This window comes from Callithrix jacchus, chromosome 17 (genome assembly GCF_049354715.1).
Source record: "Callithrix jacchus isolate 240 chromosome 17, calJac240_pri, whole genome shotgun sequence".
Classification (NCBI taxonomy): domain Eukaryota; kingdom Metazoa; phylum Chordata; class Mammalia; order Primates; family Cebidae; genus Callithrix; species Callithrix jacchus.
In genome coordinates, this window is record NC_133518.1 from 37,159,272 (window position 1) to 37,172,142 (window position 12,871).

The following is a 12,871-nucleotide window of genomic DNA, read 5'->3' on the forward strand; positions in this document are numbered from 1 at the left end:
GTGAAGATTACATTGGAAACACATGGAATCGCTGGAACAATATCTGCCATAGATTATGAGCTTAATATCACTCTGTTTGTTCATATTCCCTTGAATTTATAAAATTATATCTCTTTTTAAACTTCGCTGTTATCATATAATAGAAAATCTGAAGGAAAGTTTTTCCCAAATTAGTGGCTCTAACTTTTAGATTATCTTGTTCTATTAGAATGCTCTGGGCCTTTTCAAAGCTGTACTCTGGTGTTAATATTTTTATGAGAACAACTGACATTTTACAATTTATCTGTAAATTATTTACTAATGAGAAATACAATAAAAAATATGTTTTCTGCAGGGTAAATATAAGGACTTCCAGAATGTTTCACAGAACATTATCAGTGTCATATTGGCTGCCCTGCCACTTATGTGGGCCCCACCTGCAGTGACAGTATAACTGTAAGCAGTTTTTATGGTTGGAAAGGTAGCCTCACAAATATAAAACAAAACGGAAAAAGAGAAAAGTAGAAGAGAGAACTAAATGGAGAAGCAAACACTAGGCAGGAACCAGAATAGAACCCAGGGAGGAAGACAAGGAAGTAAGCTATGGCACTAAAGAGAAATAATAACCAAGGAAGGAAGGGAAATCAACATCATCAACAGAGTTCAAGGAGAAATAGGACTAAAGATAGCAACAGTAGGTCATTGTTGACCCATATGAATATAATTTTTATATAGTGATTTAAGCCCATCTACAGGAATTAAAGAAAGAGTGGATGTTCAGAAAGATACTAATACTCTTATCAAAATAACTATGGCTGAGATCCACAGGGACTTCCATGTTGCTAAACTCAATGGACACTTTTTACTTTGCTTGAATTCTCAGCCAGATTTGGCACTGTTGGCCACTTTTTCCTTAGAAAATTATCTTCCGTTGGCTTGATTTAGAATGCAGTTTTATTTTCCTGTTTGACTATTGATAAGTTTCTGTTGCAGACTTATTCTTCCATATTTGCCCTCACTGTATAATTAGTCTAAGCTTGGTCTTAGGCCTTATTCTCATATCATTTTATAATATCTTCCCATGAAATCTTATCCATGTTCTACAGTTTAATTGATTAATCCCAAATATTTGTTTGAATCCCAGGCTTTATCTTTTAGTGTCAGGTCCATAAACTCAGCCACCTACTTGGCAGCTCCATCTAGCTATCCCCAAAGTGCTTCTAACTCATGACATCTTCCAGAATCCTTCCTCCAAAATACTTACAGTACCAATTTCAGAAACAGATACATGTTCTATGCAGTTTCCTGAGCCTCAATTCATCACTAAGTCCTGTCACTTTTAGTTTATAAATATTTCTCAGGCCACTCTTCCTGTCACCAAAATCATTCTCTATACTATGGGAAGGATGATTTGTTCAAAACGCAGAACTCATCATATAACTTCTTCCACTCTCAACACCTCCTCGTTCTTAATTTAAGTGCTTTTAATTATTCTAAGAATTTTGTCTATTGCCTATCCATCAATAATCCCAAAGGAGATTAGGGCAATAGTTATTCAGGGTATTGAGTCAAGTGAAAGGTATAATTATATAGAGAGTAGAGCTATACATGCCTAAATATAGAAATAACAAGAGCCAGTTGAGAGAAACAGTTGAAAGGATCTTTAAATTAAAGGTAGTAATGGAAGAATCAAGATCTCAGTAGCAGGAGTTAGTAGGTACAGCATAACTGTGCAGAAGAGAAAAGATATAACTTCTAGTAAACCAATTGAAAAGTAAAAAGTAGTTAAATTTAAACATGAATATTTATTCTTCATAATTGCTTTTAGTTAAATTATATATTAAATGTGACCAATTATAATTATATGTTCAAAAGATGTTAAAACTCACTATTATATAAAATACAGGTAAATATTTATTTTTAATTATTGGGCATCAATTTAAAATGTATCATGCTGGCCGGGCGGGGTGGCTCACGCCTGTAATCCCAGCACTTTGGGAGGCCGAGGCGGGTGGATCACGAGGTCAACAGATCGAGACTATCCTGGTCAACATGGTGAAACCCTGTCTCTACTAAAAGTACAAAAAAATTAGCTGGGCATGGTGGTGCGTGCCTGTAATCCCAGCTATTCAGGAGGCTGAGGCAAGAGAATTGCCTGAATCCAGGAGGCGGAGGTTGCGGTGAGCCGAGATCGCGCCATTGCACTCCAGCCTGGGTAACAAGAGCAAAACTCCATCTCAAATTAAAAAAAAAAAAAAAAAAAAGTAACATGCTTTGGAAATCTATTTAAATACAAGCAATTATTCATTCTATATTCTAAAATGTCTAATTTTAACTTTTAATAATGACATGAAGTCACCAAGTACACTTTGCTACAAAATAAATTTACTTTTAGTCTGCTAGAAGATTTTCTGTGAGTTTTAGAATGAGCAAAATACCATTGGACAATTCTTCTTAGTTGATTAGACCCAAAGCAGCTCTACCCTAAAAAAATGATGTGCCACTATTGAAGGCTTTCCAAAGAAGTTGCTGCTGGCTCTCAGGGCAATTTCAGTTATTAGCAGATGTATGCTCTTGTAGGTATGTAAGCACCTCTTCATATCACTTTATCACTCATAAAGTGTCACTGTGTAAACTACTTTCTGGGAGGAAGCCAAGCATTTTTAGAAGCTGAGTAACTCTTTTGGGCAACTAGAGTTCTATTCATTTCACTGAAACAGTGAATAGTGTATGAACTGGAATAATCTGATTCAGTAAGTATTAAATAATTCATTCTCTGTATAATTTTACCTGTGGTGTGACTATAAAGTATGGAGGTTGGTTTTATCTGCACATTTGAACATAAAATCTCCCATAACTGCTGTTTGTATAGATAGTTTTGACATAGTATATGTTTACTCCAACAATGACTCCAGCAATTTCAAAATCTTGGGAATCGTCTTTTGGAATGAACTTTAAAATAAGATTATTGGTCAAACAAGAAATTCTCCAGAAATTTTAATCATAAACCCCTTTGTCTAGACTAAAATGTGATTTCCTGGTTTCTGCGCTATTTTTTGTTGTTGTTGTTTCTTATTAAAATTGGGTAACCTACAGTTGTTCAAAAAAATTACTTGCATGTGTCAATTATTTGTCATAACAGAAGGTTACTCTAAATTAGAAGTTACATAAATGTTTTGAGGTTTAGCAGCCTCATTTGAATACATTTATAGATATCAGGCAGGATGACATTATGAACACAGGCATTTAACTGGTTCTTGCTCACTTCACCACCAATATAATTAATAGACTCTAAGCATTAAATCAGCACAAGTTTACGGGACTGGTGAAGAAATTTTGATAAAACTTTCATGAATTCAGTACTAATAGAATCATATTAAATGAAGTTACCATAAAATAGCAGTGTCTCCAGGGAGAAAAACAGGCTACATACAAATAAAGAAACTTTAAGTCTAAGGCATCTCTTTCATCATTTTAAATGAAAGAAGTTAACAGAGATTGCCTTCTATCTTTTGAGAGGAAATTTTTGTTATCTCCAAAATCTCTAGCAAGCCAAGTTGTTAGTAAAACCCATGTACACATTGCTAAGTACGTAGGGTCTGAGAGAGTATGCATCTTCCTGAAGATGTATTAACTCAACAGCGACCTGGCTGCCTGAGATGAACCTTGGCTAGAAGAGATAAATGGTGAGTATTAGAGCTTACTCAATAATTTTTAAAGTCAGTTCTTATTATATTAACATTAATTTATTTCAGTTCTAATAATGGTCTCAAGTCAACTTTAAAAATCTGAAAATGTGATTTTGAAAAGGAAAAAGGAAAGTTTCTCTGTGATAGATTTTAAAGTTTTATAATCCTAAATAATTAATATTTTGTCATAGATAACAAAATAGGTTAATAAAGTAAATTAAGTAAATAAATTTACCCAATTACATATAAAAATTTAATAATTGATGAACAGGACATTTGTATTTTTGAAATTGTAAGTTATTTATTGAATGTTACTGGCAACACTAGGTAGCTCTTTGCAAAAATGGTAGATCTTGTTTCGCATACATACTTGATAAATTAAAGACCGATATCAAAAAGTGATTCTAAATATGTACCAGAAGAAAATATAGCTGAGTGTAACAGGAATATATAAAAATGTTTTCTAAACTTATATATAGTAAGAATGAAAGCACAAATGAATCAACTAACAGATTTAACCTCATATTTTTTTCTAGTTGTGTAGCTCACCGTAAGGACTTTTTCTTACACTTATCCAAAAGCAGCAGGGATAATGAAGGACTAAAACTCAAAAGCTGTAGAAGATGGATGCAGCCATAGTTGACATACTCCCAAGTACACATACACTGTCCAGAAGCCTAATAAAAGAGCTTCATGGGAAGAAGAAGAGAAGAAAAGCAGCAGAGAAAGCACTTGGCAAGAGGGCTCAGTCACAGCAGATTTTAGAAGCACTACCAAATGTACCTTTCGAAAGATGAGAGGAACAAACAAAGGTGAAATATCTATATAGTTTCTTGAACAGCAGGAGCAAGAACAGAGGTGAACTGCTAGCAGCAGGAATCCTGGACTGGTTTGTTTTCTAGAAACAGAGAAAGTGGGGTTATATGAAGAATCACGGAGACATAGAATTTGGGGCAACCAAGAAAAATTTAGATTTGCAGTATAAAAATCAAGTAGCTGGAATACTATTAAAATACCTTACTGACCAAAGGAAACTCATGAAAATAACTGGTCCAGGAAAATCTAAGTAATTTATCAGTGGACTTAAAAAAAATCAATAGCAAAGCTTGAATTTTAAAATCACCATAAAAATAAAATAATATAAATAAGTTGCATAAATTTCTAATAGATGAAGGATATTCTTCAGAAAATGTTGCAACTGAGCTTTAAAAAATGTAAGAAATAATTGTCCAATTTTATTTTTGTAATGAAGACCTCAAATAAGAAATGCAAAAATTGAGGGACAAAGTGGAAATAAATGAAACAAATAAAATAAAATATGATCTGCTAGAACTCTCAAAAGAAAAAAAGAAAAATAATGAACTCATAAAGAAAAATTTTTAAATATAGAAAAATAAAAGAAAATGAAAATAATTTTTAAAAGTGAAGTACTAGAGGAATTTTACAAAGCAACCAAAATTGAGGAACAAATAAAAAGGAGCTAAAAAGAAAAAAAATAGTAATAGAAGAGAAGCAAAGGGAATTAGCCTATATATAAAGATTGAAAATAATAAATAATGGAACAGATCTTTAAATATATAATTTTGAAAAACTTTCCTGAAATAAAAAAGACCTGAATTAACATGAAAGTGTCAAAAAAATTAATTTTTAACATTAGAACTAGTTATAAAAGCACCCAATTTTTTAAAAAATTAAATGTTTGTATAATTATAAAATTGTTTTTTAAACCTGAAATATAAACAATGGCCCATAAACCAAATAATTCAGATGTAACTCCACCAAAGATTTTAATCATTATTAATATTTGGTGTGTCTGTCTTAATTTTTCTATACCTGACTAAGCATCTAATATGATATATTATAAAATATAATATGTAATAAAATAATATTTGATATATAGCTTAAGAAAAGAGAACTAGACTTAAATATGGGCTAATAAACATATCTATACTTTGTCATGTATTTAGGTATTTTTGACAATAATCTAAAAGTTTATGTTGAAAAATACATTCATGCTCATTGTAGAAAAAATTACATAGAACAAAATTATGTAGAATGAAGAGTTCATAATCTTCCCTTCTTAAGGTCTTTCTTTGGTAAATCTTCCAGAGGCTCTACATCTTAACACAAATAAGAATGTACTGTAAACAAAGTTTTGGACTTTCTTTCCATTAACAATACACTTTTTTAGAGATCCTTCAACATCAATACTATAGATCTCATTGCTTTTGATGACCATATAGGGTCTCATTGAAAGGATGTACTACAATTTACTAAATAGACTGTGTGCTTATTTTCAATCTTTAGCTTTGCCAACTGTGTTGCAGTGAATACTTGTATACACTTGTATACAAATGTCAAATATGTATTAATATATCTGAAAGATAAATATCAGAAGTGCAATTGTGAGGTGAAAATATTAATGCATTTAAATTTTTTACAGCTATTTTCCCATAGATCTCCATATATGTTACCATTTTTCATACCCAGAAAGATAGAATGTAACTATATTCTTTCACCCTTATCACAATATATACTGACACTTAGAAAAAAAAATCCACCGATGATAAGTGAATGAGTGGTACTGCATTGTTGTTGTAACTGGAATTTAAACATCATGATTAAGATTGAGAATCCTTACTGTCCACTTGCATTTCTTTGAAAATTACCTGTTGAGAACTGATCTCATTTTGCTGTTGGGCGTTTGTTGTTTTCTTATTGATTTAGAAGAGCTCTTTACATAGCAATTAAAATAATCTTTTGCTGCTGGGCGCGGTGGCTCACGCCTGTAATCCCAGCACTTTGGGAGGCCGAGGCGGGTGGATCACGAGGTCAAGAGATCCAGACCATCCTGGTCAACGTGGTGAAACCCTGTCTCTACTAAAAAGACAAAAAAATTAGCTGGACATAGTGGCGCATACCTGTAATCCCAGCTACTCAGGAGGCTGAGGCAGGAGAATTGCCTGAACCCAGGAGGCGGAGGATGCATTGAGCCAAGATCGCGCCATTGCACTCCAGCCTGGGTAACAAGAGCAAAACTCCATCTCAAATAATAATAATAATAATAATAATCTTTTGCATGTCATATGTGTTGCAATTAGTTTTTCCCAGATTGCCATACTTTTCTTAATGTTCCTTTCTATTTCTGCAGGCAAAAGTTTTACATTTTAATGTAGTGAAAATTACTTTGTGACGTAATTAGAGAGTTACTATAATTTTATTTTTACTTTTATGATTTTCTCTGTATTTAAACAACATTTGTTAAATTAATTTGTAGCATCCCATTGTATCAACGCATATAATTTGTTTTTCTTATTCTGCATTACTGGTTATTTAATTTGATTTTTTTTTAATTGTAGGCAGTGTTATTTTTTAAAAATCTACATATTTTACATACATTATTTTAGGCATGTCTGTTTCCTTATGGTGCATTGTTTTGTACTGTAATTGTAGGGCCAATGAGCTTTCTCATCTTCACACTTTATATTTCTAGCCCTGATAAATGGCCCTTTATGAACATAATAATTTACATGCCTACAAGCAGTATATGAGATATATCACTTCTTGACCCTATTACCAATGCTGAGTGTTGTTAGTTTTAAATATATTTTCAGTTGTAAATAGTATGCTCACACTTACCTCAGAACCAATATTAATTACATTATGTATTCCCAGTCTTTTGTATTTTTTTCTTTCAACTTCATTTCCAGAACTTTCTCTAAAATTATTTTGTTTTCTATGCCACTCAGAGAAAGGATTGACTGTAAGGAGAAAAGTGACCTCTTGGTGAATGAGAGACAAATTACACAAAGGCTACTCCTACAAAAAGGAAGATCACTGTTTTGAGCAACCTACCTAGAACTTCCCTTCTTCAACCCGACAGCCCCATTTTTTTTCTAGTAAGATAACAACATTGTCTCAATTGCATTATGACTTCTTCTGCAGCCCATTTAAACTTTTGTGGTTTTCTGTTCTCACTTGTCTGGAGAAAAGATGGACTACTTCTGCTAGGTTGAACGAAGCACAGACTTCGTGTCATTTCCTTCCATATCTATCATCATGGGTGGCAGCAAGAGGAGAACAATTCAGCCTTTCTCTACTGAAGCCCTTCTATCACACTGTGTGCAAAGCTCCAGGCAGACAAGCTGGAGACTTGCATGTTCTCCAAAGACTGCAGTATAAAACTGCTCCTGCAAGATCGGGTCCTTGCTAATTACAATACTAATATTAACTTTTTCATTCATGGTAGATTTTCATTCATTTCTTAAGGCTAATACTAACTGCAACTTAAAAAAAATAATGCTAAATAGGGCAAGCAATCTGGGAACCCAAATGGTATATTCGCCTCCTGATACACATTCTCTCATTAGGCACATGCACAGAGGAGGGGGAAAAAAAATCTCTCCAAAGAGCTGGCACTGCAAATTATTTTTTTTATAAATTATATTTGTTCTGGGGTTATTGAATATACTATTTTTTTATTTATAAAATGAGAGTTTGGGGATAATCGACTTGGTAAGCAGTCTCAATGGAGAATTTAAAATGAGGGAAAACATGGTGAAGAGGAAATAATAAGGGTAGTGAAGTACTAGATCTTGAAAAGTAATCTGGGATAAACCAAAGGGACATTTAATAAACATGATCTTTGTTAAATTTGCTTTGGATCTAGCTAGCAAAAATTCCAGAAATATTTTGCTAGTTAAGAAAATAACCGCTTTCCTGAAATGATTTCCCTGTCTGGTCTGTTACTTTTCTTCTAGCTGCAATTATCATATAAAAATGTTAGCTAAAATAAAATAAATTTATCTTAATTGGATAAAAAGAGGCTATACTTTTATTTCTTTGTTTATTAATTTGGCAAGAATTTGTTGACATGTCCATCTATATAAGCAGTCATTTCCTTGTTAGGAAAATCAAAATTCTCACTTGCCTGTATTATGAACCCCAGGGATTTCTTGCCACAGGATTTGTTTCCGTTATAATTCAAAATTGAATTTTGGGCTTCTCCTTCCTAGAAATGTTTTTCTGTCATTATCAGAAGTCAAATTAGCAGTGCATTTTATTATAGAATGGGCTAAGTTTGAAGGGATTAAATAGAGTAGTATAGGTGTTAAATTCTGGCTTGGGTTCAAGTAAATGTTAACTAAATTGAGATGGTAACCATGTGTTCTGTCCTTAACCCAAGGCTCCGGAGCATATGCTACTGTGTATATGTGTGGCACCCAGATGCGGGACTTTGTCTTTTCTGGTTAACCAGTGTATTCAGATTTTGAGGACAGTATTTGGAGGCTGAAAGAACCCACAGTTTTCACATATGCAGAGATGGGTTCCCTTAGCACTTACACTCATCCAGGGTAACCTCAGCCCTCTGGACTTGATTCAAAATGTTTCTTTCCATTCAGTATCTAGTCATTTTCAGGTTTTCCACAGCTGGAGAAAACCCTATTATGTGCTCAGTCTGATGATTACTCAGGGCTCAGATACAGAGATACTGATGTGGCAGGTCTTAAAGGGCCTTGTGCTCCACGTTGTCAGGTTTCTTTTACCAGCAATTAAAAATATATGCATCAACAGAAAGGAGAGGGAAATAGAAACAATAGTACTTACTCTTACTGTTAATATGTACCTTATGAAAATTGAAAACATAATTAACTCACTGCTTTTATCATATAATAAAATATACACCATTATTAAACCTACTCAGAAGTAAGTTGCTTGTCAAATTATAGGTTCTGAAATATGACCAAACGCAGCAGAAGCCCATAAAGACAAGCACTTATTTGATGCCTAGGATTGTGGAATGTCAAGTAAATTAAAGGAAAATAGACCTCAGAAGAATAAATATGTCAGTTAAAACATGAATGTTCTTTTGCAATCAGTCAATTTCTAGTCTAGGCTATCAATGCTACCTTTTCCACTAGTCCTAATTTTGGCTGTAGGACCCTCCACTGGAGTGCTACCTGTTTTTGTATTTCATGCAATATTACTTCCTTTTTTATTGCTGCTTCCAGCTATTGCTTTCAAATGAAAATACATGAACAGCAGTAGTGAAACAACCTTCTCAGGAAGAGGACAGCAGATGAGACCTTCTTTTTCTGTTCCCGGGAAGCGGCACTTACTCATCCCTGTAGTGTCAGCATTCCTCTGGAAGAATACCATACACTCTTTAAATACATGTGAGGATTGTGGTAAAGTGGACCATATTTGTAGCAAAATATAGGTACCCTAAATTTAATAAGGGATTAACACCAACAACAACACAAGCCTTAATGGGAGAACTTCACTCTAAAAACCATTTCATAAGGCATTGGACTTAGATTTACAAGTGTGTTCCAAATTCTTCAAGAAACAGATGTTTCCAACTAGTTAAACTCTTTGAGAGGTTATTCTGCGAATTAAAGCATCACATCAAAGCTAAACTGATAAAATATAAGGAGTTCAAAAACACTCTGGCACAATCTTACATATGAATTCTCATAAAAAATAAATAAAATATTAATGACTGTAAAGGCATTTATACTAAAATGAATCACACAATAAAAACACTGTTGGAACTAATATTTTGTAACATTTCTAAAGGATCACACTAATGACATTATGAAAATAAAGAATAGAAATATTAAGAATGAAGAGCAATAGTTTTTATTGATCGATAATTGTATTTTCTGTATAGAAAAAAGGTTAATCTAAAATACTAGTATTCAACTTTTGATCAAATGCTAAAGAAATAATTTGAATTCATAAATGTATTAAAGTACTATTGCTTCAATGTAATTAAGCTGAGTTTACTTAAAATATGCAAGTGATTCAATATTAAGACATTTATATTATTGATAACTTTTCAATATATTATCTTGAAAAATGCACAAAAATCCTTTATTAAGTGTTTTAGACTAGATTTCTTTAATAGAATTTTATTTCTTAGAGCAATTTTAGTTTTACCACAAAAATAAGCAGAAGGTAGAAAGATTTCCTGTGTATTTCCTGCCTCCCAATCCCACACGAACACCCATTTTCAACATTTCCCACCCATTTTGAACATACCACCAGAGGGGTACATTTGTTGCAGTTGATGAACCTACAATGACACAATCATTATCACCCAAAGTCCAGAGTTTACATAGGATTCACTCTTGGTGATGTACACTCTATATGTGTTTAGACAAATTTATAATACCATGTATATGCCATTATGGTATCATACAAAGTAGTGTTATTGCCCTAAAAATCCTCTGTGATGCCTATTCATCTCTCTCTCCCCTAAGCCTAGGCAATCACTGATATTTCTACTATTCCTATAGTTTTACCTTTTCCAGAATGTCATGTAGTTTTAATTATACAGTATGGAGGTTTTCAGATTGGCTCTTTTCACTTAGTACTGTGCATTTAAGTTTTCTCTATTTCTTTCCTTGGCTCGGTAAGTCATATTTTTAGCAGTGAATAATATTTCATTGTCTAGATATACTGCAGTTTATTTACCCACCTACTGAAGGACATCTTGTTGCTTCTAAGTTTTGGCAGTTATGAATAAAGCTGCTATAAACATGTGTGCAAGTTTTTGTGTGGACATAAATTTTCGGTCCTTTTGGGTAAACAGTAAACAGTGCAATTGCTGGATGGTATTATAAGAATGTTTAGTTTGGTAGGAAACTGCCAAACTATCTTCCAAAGTGGCAATACCATTTTGCATTCTCACCAGCAGTGAATGACAGTTCTCCTTTCTGTTGCTGTACATCCTGTCAGCATTTGGTGGTGTTAGCGTTCTGTATTTTGTCCATTTTAATAGATGTGTAGTGATATCTCCTTGTTCTTATAATTTGTATTTACATGATGACAGAAAATGTGGAGCATTTCTTTGTATTCTCTTTGCTGTCTGTGTATTTTTTCAGGTGAGGCATTTGTTAAGGTCTCTGGTTAATTTTTTTTAATTGGCTTGTTTGTTTTTTTATTGCTGAATTTGCATATTTTGAATAACAATACTTTATCAAATATGTCTTTCACAAATATTTTCTTTTGCTGTTGGGGTTTCCTTTTTTTTCCTTAGTAGTGCTTTTCACAGAGTAGACATTTTTAATTTTAATAAAGCCTAGCTTACCAATGCTTCATTTCATGGATTGTGCCTTGGGTTTTGTCTGAACAGTAATCACTAAACCCAAGGTTATCTAGATTTCTCTTGTTAATTTCTAGGAATTTTATAATCTTATATTTTATATTCAGGTCTATGGTACATTTTGAGCTAATTTTTATGAAGGGTATAAAGTCTGTGTCCAGATTTTTTTTCATTATGAATGTCCAGTTGTTGAAGTACAATTTGTTGGAAAGACTGTTTTTTAATTGTATTACTTTTACCCTTCTATGAACGATCAGTTGACTATAATTATGCAGGTTTATTTCTGGGCTCGCTCTTCTGTTCCATCAATCTGTTTGCCTAATCTTTCACCAATACCACACTGTATTTATTACTGTGGATCTACAGTATGTCTTGAAGTTGTATATATAAGTCCTAGATCTTTGTTCTTTGTCAATATTGTATTAGTTACCTTGGATCTAGTTACCCCCTCAATATTCACAAAAATAACTTGCTGGGATTTTGATTGGGATTGCAAGTAAGAAAGAACTGGCATCTTGACAATATTGAGCTGCCCTATCCATAAACGTAGAAAATCTTTCCATTTATTTAACTCTATTTTGGTTTTTCTTCATCAGTTTTGTAATTTTCCTCATACAGATTGTGTACATATTTTGTTACATTTATAGCTAAGTATTTCATCTTTTGGATGTTAATGCAAATAATGTTATATATTTTTTATTTCAAATTCCATTTGTTCATTCCTGTTATGGAGAAAAGTGTTTGACTTTTGTATATTAATCTTGTAAACTATAATCTTATGATAATTGCTTATTAGTTCCAGGAGATCTGTTTTGTTTTGTCAAGTATTTGGATTTTCTTTATATATGATGATGTCATCTGGGAAAAAAGATAGTTTTATTTCTTCCTTCCTGAGCTGTATACCTTTTCTTTCTTTTCTTACTGCATTAGCTAAGACTTTCAGTGTGATGTTAAAAAAAGCATTGGTCAGAAGCATCTTTGCCTTATTCCTTATCTTAGTGGGAAAGCTTCAAGTTTCTCACTACTAAGTACAATGCCATATGTAGGTTTTTGCAGATATTCTTTGCCAAGTTGAGGAAGTTCTCTTCTATTT

The 12,871-nt window shown here is 32.9% G+C and overlaps 1 long non-coding RNA gene across 1 annotated transcript; it reads left to right on the forward strand.

Annotated features, from left to right (window-relative positions):
* The first annotated feature begins 3,600 nt into the window (after positions 1 to 3,600).
* Positions 3,601 to 12,667, forward strand: LOC118148886 (uncharacterized). The gene is made up of 3 exons (XR_004735936.3): positions 3,601 to 3,665; positions 4,205 to 4,480; positions 7,418 to 12,667. It is a non-coding gene; the product is annotated as an uncharacterized LOC118148886 (long non-coding RNA).
* The last annotated feature ends 204 nt before the right edge of the window (positions 12,668 to 12,871 follow it).